At 42.4% G+C, this 10,438-nt stretch overlaps 2 long non-coding RNA genes across 2 annotated transcripts; one reads left to right on the plus strand and one right to left on the minus strand.

The window, feature by feature from the left end:
• Nucleotides 1–115: 115 nt before the first annotated feature.
• Nucleotides 116–6,701, plus strand: LOC101425093 (uncharacterized). Its single transcript, XR_187739.5, has 3 exons — nt 116–289; nt 768–844; nt 6,534–6,701. It is a non-coding gene; the product is annotated as an uncharacterized lncRNA (long non-coding RNA).
• A 1,731-nt stretch (nt 6,702–8,432) lies between these two features.
• Nucleotides 8,433–9,485, minus strand: LOC139436523 (uncharacterized). Its single transcript, XR_011645800.1, has 2 exons — nt 9,440–9,485; nt 8,433–8,603 (listed from the first exon to the last, which is right to left on the minus strand). It is a non-coding gene; the product is annotated as an uncharacterized lncRNA (long non-coding RNA).
• Nucleotides 9,486–10,438: the final 953 nt, after the last annotated feature.

Below are 10,438 nucleotides of genomic sequence, written 5' to 3' on the forward strand. Positions count from 1 at the left end.
CCAATGGTGAGGCACGGATCCCGGAGTGACACGAGCCAGAATCCAATCACCGTCGAGGCGGGCGCGCCGGAGGGTCGTGGACCCCCGGAAGTGGGCAGGGCTTCCGTGGAGTTCCAAGAGCAAGAGCTGTCCGCGTTCCTACAGCACCCGAAGGACCCTAGCGTCCTGGGTCCGTCACGGGAGCGGGAGGGGTTACTGCGGCTCCGGAGAGAGAGACAAGGAAGGCTTTGGAGCTCGCATGGGGAGTGGGAGGAGTGCCTGATGAGAGAGGAGGCGTCCTAGGGGAAAGGTTCGTGCGGGGCTAGAGATGAGGGAGAAGATGATAAGGAATCCCTAGGGTGTGTAGGGACTGACGGGAGGAGGCGCGGGCCAGAATACCCGGGAGGAGAGATCCACTGGGGGAGGGAAGGAAGCCTTTGGAGAAAGTCCATTTGAGGCTGAAGGGGGGGATGGAAGGAGAGAGGATCGGACGAGGCGTCCTTGTGGGGCGAGGGGTGGGGAGGGGCGGGCTGCCGGAAGGGATTTGGGGGTAGGGCAATACCTTTGTTTTCTTCCCTATTTTATCCCCTTCTCATATGACATAAGTTGTATTAGTTTCATGTTCTGATATTTAAGGATGTCAAGTTTAAGAGTGAGTCTTACTCCAGAACTTGCCTATTCTGGAGAGATTTAGTGCGTTTCTGGTTGTACAGCAGGACAGTTGAGTATTGTTTGGGGAGGCGGGGAGGGCCGTTATTCTTTTTTATTTAGAGGTGCTTTTTTTTTAGGAGGTACCAGGGATTGAACCTGGGACCTAAGACGGATGTGGGCACTCAACCACTGATCTACACCCGCTCTGCTAGAGGTAATTTAAGGTGATGTGTATGGCTGCCAAGTTGACAAGAGGTCAACTTGGGGAGTTGTTTGGTCAAGCAAACACTTGGCCTAATTGTAATGCAAGGACATTGATGAACTCTAATCATCAGTGAGTTGATTGCTGTGTCTATGGCTGATTATATTTACAATCAACTGTGGAGCTTGCCTTCAACAATGAATTGTTTCATCCAATCAGTCGAAGGCCTTAAAAGGAAAAGTGATTTCAGCATTCAGGGAGAGAATTCCCATCTCTGTTTCTCCTCGGGAGTTCATAGAGGATCTTCTTCAGAGTTCCTGACTTGTAGCCTGCCTTATAGAATTTGGACTTGTGCATCCACACAGTTGTGTGAGACAATTTTATAAAATCTCATACTATTTACAGATGTCTCCTGTTGATTCTGTTTTCTTAGAGAACCCTGTCTAATATAGATCCCACCCCACCCTTTTTTTTTTTTGCCTTCTTACTCCTTCATTTTGTGGAGCCAGTCTTCTAGGATAGCTCTTTCAAACTTGGCACAATTGACATTTTGAGCCTGATACTTCATTATAGTAGGGGGCTGCCCAGTGCAATGTAGGATATTTAGCAGTGTCCCTTGCTCTACCCACTCACTGGATGTTTACCACATTCACCCTCACCAGCTGTGATAACCAAAAATTATCTCAGACATTGCCAAATTTGTTACCTGGGCAGGGCAGTTGAGAAGAACCATTGCTCTAGGGGCTTCCTGAGAAGGGAAGCATGGGAGGCAAAATATTTGAGAGCTTATATAGCTAAAAATATCTTTGCTTTACACTCACAAATTATAATAATATTTTGGGTACAGAATTCTATACTGGAAATAACTTATTCTTTAGAATTTTGAAGGCATTGTTCCATTATTCTTTTGGTTTCCAGTGTTGATGTAATTAGATTCTCCTTAGTATCGTCTCTTTATATCTGTCTGAAATTTCACAGTTATGTTTTTTGGTGTGTGTTTTTCATATTTTCCATTATTCTAAGCAGTCTAGACTCTTTCAGTCTGAAAACTCATCCTTATGTCATGGAAAATGTTCTGGTCTAATTTCTGTGATTTTCTCCTTCATTTTTTTTTTAAACTCCTTAGATGTTTTAGCCAGTCAGGTCAATCCTATCATTTTATTTTATTTTCTCTTCTGTTACTCTTCTCTTTATCTTTTTGTTCCCCTTCTTTTTTTAAAAAAAAAAAAGATTTATTTATTTACTTACTTCTCTCCCTTTCCCTGCCCCCACCCTGGTTGTCTGTTCTCTGAGTCTATTTCCTGCATCTTCTTCTTTGTCCACTTCTGTTGTTGTCAGCGGCACGGGAATCTGTTTCTTTTTTTGTTGCGTCATCTTGCTGTGTCACCTCTCCGTGTGTGCAGCACCATTCCTGGGAAGGCTGCACTTTCTTTTGCACTGGGCGGCTCTCCTTACGGGGCGCACTCCTTGCGTGTGGGGCTCCCCTACGTGGGGACACCCCTGTGTGGCACGGCACTCCTTGCGTGCATCAGTGCTGCACATGGGCCAGCATCACATGGGACAAGGAGGCCTTGGGTTTGAACCTTGGACCTCCCATGTGGTAGACAGACGCCCTAACCACTGGGCCAACTCCACTTTCCTGATTCAATCTCTTTCAAGGTGATTGGTTTGTTAAGTTTTTGTAATTCTTGTGGCATCAGTGTAGGCTGTTTGTGCATTTCTAGCAATTTGTCCATTTCATCTAGGTTGTCTAGTTTGTTGACAAACTCATTTCTCTTAATATCCTCTTATGATCCTTTTTATTTGTGAGGTCAGTTGTAACATCCCCCTTTTCAGTTCTGATTGTATTTATTTGCATCTTCTTTTTTGTTAGTCTAGCTAGGTGTAGCAGTTTGATATTGTTTATGAATTCCAAAAGTAAGCATTGGGTATGTTTGTGAACTGGTCTGCTCCTCTGGGCATATTAGATTATATTGGATTCAGAGGTTTCACTTGTACTTGATTAAATAATGATTAAGCCTTTGGGCCATGTCAGTAGGACATCGTGGGCAGGGACTCATAGAAAAACCTCACCGCAGAGAAGGGCTGTTGGAGTTTTAAGCTGGAGCCACAGGAAGTAAACACGCAGGAGAAAAACACAGAGAAGCAGATATGTGAAGAAAGAAGCTCTTTTTTCTTTTTAAATATAGGTGTTTAGGACTATTAATCTCCCTCTCGACTGCATTTGCTGTATCCCTTAAGTTTTGCTAAGTTGTGCTCTCATTTTCATTTGTCTTAATATATTTAGTGAATTCCCTTGTAATTTCTTCTTTGACCCACTGATTATTTAGGAGTGTGTTGTTCAGCCTCCACACATTTGCAAATTTACGTTTTCCTCCCTATTAATGATTTCCAGTTTCATTCTGTTATGATCTGAGAAGGTGCTTTGTATAATTTTAATCTTTTTATATTTGTTGAGCAGTGTATCGTACCCTAACATGTGGTCTGTCCTGGAGGCAGATCCATAAGCACTTGAGAAGAATGCATAACCCATTGAGTTTGGATGCAACATTCTGAATATGTCTGTTAGGTCTAACTTGTTCTTCATATTGTTCAAGTTCTCTTTTTCTTTGTTGATATTCTGTGTAGTTGTTTAATCTAATGGTGTGAGTAGGATGTTGAAGTCTCCAGTGATTATTGCAGAGATGTCTGTTTCTCCCTTCAGTTTTCCCAGAGTTGATCTCATATTTTGGGACACCCTGGTTAAGAGCATAGATATTTACGACTATTATATCTTCCTAGTGGATTGTCCTTTTTAGTAATACATAAAAGCCTTCTGTATCACTTGTAACTTTTTTGCACTTAAAGTCTGTTTTGTCCAATATTAGTATAGCTACCCCTACTCTTTACCTTATTATTTTCATGGAGTATCTTTTTCCAAACTCTCACTTTCAGCCGGTTAGTATCCCTGGGTCTAAGATTAGTTTCTTGTAAGCAGCATATGGATGGCTGGTGTTTTTTCATCCATTCTGTCAGCCTGTATCTTTTGATTGGGGAGTTTAATCCATTCACATTCAATGATATTACTGTAAATGCATTATTCCACCATTTTATTCTTTGGTTTTCATACGTCATATCATATTTTTATATATCTTTTTATTCTTCTTGTTATCCCCTCTCTATTCTTCTGTATTCTCCTCCAGAGCTCTCTCTCCAATCTTTTTGTTTCAGGTTCTAAGTTTCCTTCAATATTTCCTGAAAATGTGAATTCTATTTTGCAAACTCTCTTAATTTCTATTTGTATATGACTATTTTATTCTCACCTTCACATTTGAAGGACAATATTGCTGGATAAAGAATTCTGGCAATTTTTCTCTTTCGGTATCCTTATTGTATCATACTACCATCTTCTCGTCTCCATGGTTTCTGAAGAGAAATCCATGCCAAGTCTTATTAGCCATCCCTTGTATGTGATAGTTTGCTTCTCCCTTACTGCTCTGAGAATTTTCTCTTTATCTTTGGCATGTAAGTTCTTTTCTTTCATGAGAGTTGGGAGAATTTCTATTATTTCCTCAAATACTCTTTTTACCCCCTTTCCCTTCTCTTCTCCTCCTGGAACTCCCATAACAAGTATTCTTGTTGCATTTTGTGTTGTTATTCAACTCTCTGATCCCTTACTCAATTTTTTCCATTTTCTTCTTCAATTTCAGCTGTACTGTCTTCTGTATCACTTATTCTTTTTTCATTTCAAGTCTGCTGTTGTTTGCCTCTGTTTTTTTTTTTTTTTTTTAAGATTTATTTATTTATTTAATTTCCCCCCCTCCCCTGGTTGTCTGTTCTTGGTGTCTATTTGCTGCGTCTTGTTTCTTTGTCCGCTTCTGTTGTCGTCAGTGGCACGGGAAGTGTGGGCGGCGCCATTCCTTGGCAGGCTGCACTTTCTTTTCACGCTGGGCGGCTTTCCTCACGGATGCACTCCTTGCGCGTGGGGCTCCCGCACGCGGGGGACACCCTTGCGTGGCACGGCACTCCTTGCGCGCATCAGCACTGCGCATGGCCAGCTCCACACGGGTCAAGGAGGCCCGGGGTTTGAACCGCGGAACTCCCATATGGTAGACGGACGCCCTAACCACTGGGCCAAAGTCCGTTTCCCCTAATATGTTTTTTTAACTCACCTATTGTATCTTTCATTCCCATGAGTTTTGTTATGTTTCTGTTCAGGATTTCAAATTCTTCATGTTCACCCAGTGTCTTCTTGATATCATTCATCTCTATAGCCATATTGTCTTTTAACTTATTAATTTGATTTTGGAAGTTTGTGCACATCTCGCTAAATAGTTCTCTCAAATTCTGCATCTCCTCTGGGACTTTCATATATTCCTTTTCTTGGGCAATGTCTTCCATTTTCTTAGTATGGCTTGTAATTCTTCTGTTGTCTAGGCATCTGATTAGGATATAGTTTACTCAGATGCTCCATTTCTTTCTCTTTTGTAGGGATTTAGTGGTGAGAGGCTGTGTGTTACCACTGCTCTTTGATTCTTGGCTTGACCTGTATTGTTAGGATTGTCCTGCTGGTTGCTCAAAACTGGTGGGAAACTATAACAGCCAGAAAAACTCTCTTACTTAATTTTCTCATGTATACTTCCTTGGTCTGCCAGCAGATGGCTTTCTTTAGCAGCTCTCAGTTCAGTGCCTAGTCAGAGTGTATTTGTTGCAGCACAGACTGGAGCAATGTGATAGAGCTTCCTGCCTGGAGGCTAAGAACCTTGTAATTCAAACTTTCTCAGATACAGTTCTCCAGCCTTCTCTGGCAGTCTCCTCCCTTTCCCTGGGTAGGAAATATTTCCACCCCCCTCTGAATCCTCAACAATCAGCCCCAGTTAGTAGAGAAGGATACTGGGAGGGTCGTGTATCTTTAGCCCCTTGCCAGCTCCCCAGGGAAACAATGTCACAGTCTGGAAGGGCTCCTGGGACACAGGGGACCAAATTTGTGAGTCAAAGGCTGAGTCAGCCTTAGGCTGTGTCCCCCTGTCTCTCCCCTTTCCTGGGGAGGTGCATCCTCAACAAGCATCCTGGCTAGAAGAGAGGGTGATTGTGAGGGTGGGATTTTCTCCAGTCCTGTGCAGGCTCCCAGGGCAAACCAGGGTGTGGTTCCACCCGGTCTAGAAGGGCTGGGGGACACAGCAAACCAAATTTGTGGGTCAGAAGCTGAGTCAGCTTTAGGCTGCAGCCCTCTCTCTTCCCTTTCCTGGGGTGGTGGATCCCTGGAGCCCACTGTGTCTGTAGTCACAGGCCCGGAGGCCTGCGTATTCTAAAGTGTCTTCAGTGTGGGGGAGGGTGCCGGCAGCAGTAGCTGCTGGTTTCAACTCACAGTTCTGTGGTCAAGATTCCCCACCTTTGTCCCTATCTCCTCTGGGTGAAGTCCAGCCTTTGCCTGGTATCCTAAACCCTAGAAGATCTTTTTCTAGACTGCCTCAGCCTGTCCTCTTGGTATTTTTCTGTCCATTTCCTCTTTTTTTTTGTTTGTTTATTTTGGTTTCTGTCTTGCATAATGGCTGCTTCAGTCAACACTCTGGTAATTATTAGCCATTTGTTCATATTTAAGTGAGGCATTAGAAGACAAAGGAAATACTAACGGGAACCTCTGTGTAAATGAGCTGAGGGGCTCCTCAGCTGGTGGTCTTCAATTTAGCCAACTAAATTGTTGGCTTACTAACTGTTGCAGGAACCTGTATGAACACGGAGGTGAAAAGAAAAACACAGAAGACACAACACAACGGGGCTCAAGGGACCATCATCTCCAAAGAAATGAGGCAATTTTCCTTTATTGAACTTGTCCTTTTATATCTTTTGCTGACCTACTTAATAAATTCTCCTTATCCAGCTCTGGAAATGATTGTCACTCCCACTTCCTCTCCTTCATGTCCTTGGACACAGAACAGGAATTAGGAGGATGCTGAGTTCCTCTTAGGCACACCTTTTATTTTCTGGATCATCATTCTTCGTGCCCTTTTCCAAGATAATAACTGTGCCTTATTCAAGGCCACAGCATCTCACAATTCCCCTTTTTTTATTTAATCAAGCAACTGAGCCTGTCTTAGGTTGCTTTCCTCTGAAAGTCTTACCTGTCATTGACTACCAGCTGAACTATGGATATTTTAGGGGTACTTTTGGGCCAGTCCAGCTTGAATCAGTTGTAAAGGCTGTATTTGTGCTTGTAACAACCTTTTTATGCAGTTGCTCATAATAACAAGACTCACAAATAATAGTAGGACTCCTCCAATCATTGCCAGAGAGGGAGTCTGGATCAATTCATCACTCCACCAATGAAATGGGTTAATGGCATTTAGACTGGATGATAATTCATCCCAAAAATCTGTAGATTGAATATTTAGCATATTTTGTGACATGTCTAATGCTTGTTTTTGCAACTTTAAAATATTAAACATTAAGTTATGCTTATATCCTAGCAAATGATTCCGAATTTCTGACCTGTTGTAGTGACTATTATTAAAAATCAGGCAAGCGGACTTGGCCCAGTGGTTAGGGCGTCTTTCTACCACATGGGAGGTCCACGGTTCAAACCCCGGGCCTGTTTGACCCGTGTGGAGCTGGCCCATGCGCAGTGCTGATGCACACAAGGAGTGCTGTGCCATGCAGGGGTGTCCCCCACGTAGGGGAGCCTAACGTGCAAGGAGTGCACTGTAAGGAGAACTGCCCAGCGCTAAAGTAAGTTTTAGCTTGCCCAGGAATGGCACCGCACATACGGAGAGTTGATGCAGCAAGATGATGCAACAAAAAGAAACACAGATTCCCATGCTGCTGACAACAACAGAAGTGGACAAAGAACACGCAGCTAATAGACACAGAGAACAGACAACTGGGGCTGGGGAGAAAAGGGGAGAGAAATAAATAAATAAATCTTTTTTAAAAAAGCAATGGTGTAATGCAAAAATAGACTCATTCCAATTAATATAGCTTGTGCACAAGTGCAAACTTATTTTATATCCAAATATGCCTAGAAAGCCAAATGAGAAGTATAAACTCTATAGGCTTTGGATATTCAGGGAGGATGTAAGCTGGAATGTGGGGGATTGGTGCTAAAAGCTGACTTGGAATGTGGGGGATATACATTAATTCAAGCTTACCTGGAGGAAATAACCTATCCAATACTCAGATAAAACACTTGAAGAAACTAACAAAAATTCTTTTTGTATACAAGCACCATTTGTCTCCCCACTCTTATGTCCTCTGTATAAAAGGGACCCAAAAATTCTATTTGGGGCTCGGTTTTTATTAGGACAGGAGTTCGCCGAGTCCGGCCGGTTGAAATAAATCAACTTCCTTCTCAGAGTTCTCGCATCCTGGCCTTCGATACCGCATACACCCGACTTCTCTGCTACTACACGATCACATTTAAGGTTTTGTCTCAGTTGTAAATTATACACAGTATCTCCAAGATGAATTATAGCATTTTTAAAATAATTAACATGATTACTCAATTCTAAATCTACTTTAGTTTGACTATGTTGCATGTCACTTGCATTTTTATGCCAATGATTAACATATTCCTTAGTGTTAACAGAATTATGTAATGCTACCCCAGCAACAGAAGCAGCAGTAATTAAGCGCTTAGTATGTTTAATGTAATGATTTTAAAAATTCCACAAAATCTGCCATTCAGCAGTGAGCTGCCATGGGTGAGGTAGCATGACTGGCAACCACACTCCACCTCCGTCGAGCCAGGAGAACAGTACTGTAAGGATGCAACCAGACACTGGAAGAAGCACAAGTTCTAAGAGAACAAATTAGAGCAATGAAAACTGGTATCCTTAACAGTTAAAGTAGCCATTGTGCCTAATACAAACACTAAAGGATCCCTAACACATGCCTGCAAAAATTTTTTCTCCCTTTAATTAACTTATTTAGAAGCATTATGACCTCCTTTGTGTACCAATATGGATTGCAGAGCCAATAACCATTTCCACAGATAATGTTGAGTAACGTTTACTGAATCATCCCATGGTTGTGGAATATATTTTCCCAAATTATGCCATTTGATCTTGTCACTATTTGCTGAAATATTTTCTAAAGTTATCCATGATATAGATGCAGTAGTAATAACAGTGGTCTTATTAACACCAACATTCCAAGAAATGTTCAGTCTAGCAGGAAGTGGAACTCCCACAGTGGCCCGATCCCATACTCTTCCATAGGAATCATTAAAAGACTGAACAGCATTATTGCCATGACAATAAAACTGATCACTGATTGCAGACCTCGAGATGACTCACAAGAATGATTAAGCCAACTGATTTTAGTAAATGATAGAGATATGTAAGTAATGACAAATAATGCAGTACCTTCAATAGTAATTAAACTTCTATTATGGGGCATGAAGCAAGGGGAGGGGCCAACACACAAAGTACGATGTATGAAAGGAAATGTAGCATTTTCTAAAGTTCGCTGTTCCTCTTCAGGATGTAATGGTAAACAATGGTCAATAGGTCCTGGAAAACCCAAAGAATCATTGAGATATACAGGGTAAGAAGTACCTGCCCATGTAAGAGCTTCCAATAAGGGAGGATTTGGAATGTAAGCCCGATATGTATAATTTTCATTTGTACTTACTTTATGCAGAGCAGTCACAAGGCTTAATGTGACTAGAAGGTATCCAACACTCTTCTCCATCTTCTGTAACAACAAGAACATACCCTAGACCCCACACTTTTACCATAGCAGGGTACCATGTATTTCTAAAAGCTTTTTATATCGATAGTTGAAGATTTTTACAATGTCCTGATTTTCCTTCCCAGGACTGTCCAGCTGCTGATGTGTGAGTATTAGCCTGAATGTTAAGAATGTTCAGAGTGCAAAGGGCTTTGCTTAATATAACTTCTGGCCGAAAATCATTAATTAAACCCGTCTGTTATGTCTATGGTGGATGTCCCTTTAACTAACCCTCTGATATATTCCAATATAGTCTTTATGTATGTTAAACTTTAAAAATAACCAGAAGCAAATATCTGTAACTTGTGACTCACCGAACTGTAACTTTGAGGTTTTCTTTCTTTGATACTGATCATGTTTTGTAAACAGCATAATCTTTACCTTATAACTGAACATTAACAAAACATTTTATAACTAGCCCCCTTGTATTCCCTTTTCCTTTTGTGCAGTCCTGAAGCCTGATACTCCTATATGTAGCCCTCAATGTTTAACAAGAATCAGCCTAGGGAAGCAGACTTGGCCCAGTGGTTAGGGCATCCGTCTACCACATGGGAGGTCCGTGGTTCAAACCCTGGGTCTCCTTGACCCATGTGGAGCTGGCCCACGCGCAGCACTGATGCACGCAAGGAGTGCCGTGCCACACAGGGATGTCCCCATGTAGGGGAGCCTCATGCGCAAGGAGTGCGCCCCGTAAGGACTGCCGCCCAGCGCAGAAGAAAGTTTAGCCTGCCCAGGAATGGCACCGCACACACAGAGAGCTAATGCAGCAAGGTGATGCAACAAAAAGGAACACAGATTCCGTTGCCGCTGACAACAACAGAAGCGGACAAAGAAGAACACGCAGCAAATAGAGCAGACAACTGGGGTGGGAGGGAAGGGGAGGAGAGAAATAAATAAATA

This window comes from Dasypus novemcinctus, chromosome 15, assembly GCF_030445035.2.
Source record: "Dasypus novemcinctus isolate mDasNov1 chromosome 15, mDasNov1.1.hap2, whole genome shotgun sequence".
Classification (NCBI taxonomy): domain Eukaryota; kingdom Metazoa; phylum Chordata; class Mammalia; order Cingulata; family Dasypodidae; genus Dasypus; species Dasypus novemcinctus.